This window comes from Belonocnema kinseyi, chromosome 8, assembly GCF_010883055.1.
Source record: "Belonocnema kinseyi isolate 2016_QV_RU_SX_M_011 chromosome 8, B_treatae_v1, whole genome shotgun sequence".
Classification (NCBI taxonomy): Eukaryota; Metazoa; Arthropoda; class Insecta; order Hymenoptera; family Cynipidae; genus Belonocnema; species Belonocnema kinseyi.
Window position 1 is genome coordinate 123,868,813 of NC_046664.1, and position 2,963 is coordinate 123,871,775.

Here is a 2,963-nt window from a genome sequence, read left to right on the forward strand (position 1 = left end):
GACTGTGACTGCACCATATATCTAGTCGGGAGTGGTGCTGACTGAAAACAGATGATTTGGAGCGATTCGCGCGCCATTTGTTGGTCACTCTAAGGACTTATTGAACTACCCTCGTATGTGCAATAATAAATATCATTTTTCAAATTTGAAAAAAACGAAAGATTTATTTAATTATTTTCATGAACCTAATTTTTCACTATTTATTGTATTGTATGTCTTTTATCATCAGAGATTTTCTCAGGGGGCTCCAAAACTGTACAGCCCTGGGCCTCGAGCAGCCTTAATCCGGCACTGGGCATTAGTCGCCGTATTCAGACTTGTTTTTATGCAAATGAAGTTAGTGAAGAAGTTTTTGAATACCTAACTCCAAAATTTGTACAAGATTAAGATTCATTCAATATTCCATTAAACAATTTCTAAATAAATGATGTATTTAACATCTATTTGCCTTTCATTTTTGCATCTTGAGAATAATATTTGAATTGTATGTATACAATAGTTCAGGATTTTTAGGTAATTTCGTTATTTTACGCCTGATTTCATTTCAAAATAATATAAAGCGTTTTAAATAAATTTTTTAAAAATTCAAAAAAGTTTAAGGATCTTCATGTAATTTAAAAATATGTTTAAGTATTAAAACAGATTTTCAGAACTTATTTGATTAAAAATTTTTTCAAGTTTATAATTGAATTTCAAAAGATTTCATAATATTTAAAAGAGTTCAAGATATGTTTAAAGAATTTAAGAGATTTTAAGTAATTTTTAAGAATTTTAAAGGAATTTCAGTAGAATTTAAATGACTTTTAAGATTTGAAAGTAATTTAAAAATATAAATAATGTTCTTAAATTCTTCATAGTCTTTAAATCTCTTGAAATCTTCATAAATGTTAAGAAATCATTTAAAATCTATTCAATTTCTTAAAATATTTATTGATTCTCTAAAATCTTTCAAAACGTCTTGAAATATTTTTGAATTTATTAAAAATCTTCTTTAATTCAATAAAAAATTCAATAATAATTTGTAATATTTCTAAAATTATTATATTATAAATATATTATTATAAGCTTCGCAACGTGTATTATAAAATGGGTTGCGAAAATTTGCAGACGGTCCTGCACATCTGTAGGTTATATTTCAGATTTTTTTCTTTATACTCGAAGCTAGGTTAGCCGCACGGCTTTAGGCGTTAGGAATGCGAAACATTTAGGGTTCGAACCCGCGACAAATAAAAATTTTCATAGCATGGGATTATAAATAGTATAGTGATTGTGTGACAGAATATAATTGTGTACTCGAACATGTGAACAAATATTAAAGTATAAAGTAATAACACAAAAGATTAACTTTTTTTTCAGCGAAAAATTTGTTTCAAAACTTCTTCGATATAGACTGTATTTTATAGCTACAAGTTTAGATTGTATAGAACTATTTTAAGTTTTTCGTATACCCTACCTTTCAATCGAGGTTACGTCAACCTGGCCTTTTAATTTTATAGAACTTTGTAACCCATTGCGTGAAAATATTGCAACGCAATGTAAAACAAAGACGATATATATTTTTTCTGTGTATCTTTAAAAAATAATTTTCAACGAAATTATCGGAGGTGCAGCTGAGAGCCATGCGTATGGCTGATTTACGCCAGCCAAATTCTGCCTTACGCAGCTATCTTATGTTTAAAAATATCTATTAGAACATATGACTGAAGCAGTAATATTGCTTCAATAATTATGGTATGGGTAAAATACGCAGCCCGTGTCATTGTAGCTAAGCAAGCAATACATTATGGTTGGAATAAGCAGAATTATGCGTGTATCGTTGAATTATATCTTTCAGTGCATAACATGGAAATTTCGAATAAATATTTATTTGTTGAAATTTTTTATACACTTTACTTCGAGTTGAAATTAACTTCTAAGAATGAAAAACAAGAAAATAAGTATTATCAGTCTGTTTTTTTAATTTATATAAATATAATTATTATAAGATTTTCAAGGACATTGAAAAAAGATTCTTGAATATATCAGAGTTGGCAGAAAAGATTCGAGGATATTTTAAAGAAATTATTTTATTTTACAGAATATTACAAAACATTAGGTTGAATTTCAGTCCTTTTCAAAGATGCTTAGGAATGTTTACGAAATTAATGAGAAATGAAGAAATAGTTAATACATTTTCTGAAATATTTTCAAATTTCTGAATATTTCTTATCTGTTCGACTCGTCTTAAATTCCTGAAAATATTTTTAACTGACTCAAATTTTTTTCAAAATTTGGAAATATCATTCAAAATTTTTAAAAATTGCCTTATAATCTTCTAAATTTTCGCAAGCATTTGAAGCAAATTTGATCATGTTCTTGAAACCTTTCGTGATTCGTTTACAGCTCCTAAAGTATATTTTTTACATTATTAAAAATTTTTATTTCTAAAAATATTCTAAAGTTATTCCAAGTAACCTAAATTTTTTTAAATTTTCGTCAAACCTTGCAAAATGCTTCAAAAATCTTTACAATCTTTTATTATTTTTGAATCGTTTAAAATTTCTGAACGTCTCTTAAAGTTACTCAAATTTGAAAGTACATTATTTAAACCAACATAAACTTTGAAAAAATGTGCAACAAAATTGCACAAGAAGGCTTTAAAAGAATTATGTTTCTTCATTTTTCTAAAATGATCCTGTCGGGCGAAGTCGGGTTCGTCCTCGTGCAATTTCGACTTTGAACGAGGCTTGTCTTTGCAGCGTGTAACAGAGCCGATTCACCGACACGCGACGTTTGTCCACTTCTTACTGCCAAGTTTTTCTGTTCCCCTTTCTTACGGTCCGGGCACCGTTGTCTACTTTTTACAGCCAATATTCTATTGCTTCTTTTTACAGCCGTGAAATTATATACATTTTTTTAGGCAATTTTCTATAGCTGCTTCTTACTCACCAGCGAGATACTTCCACTTTTTATTGTCAGCCGCT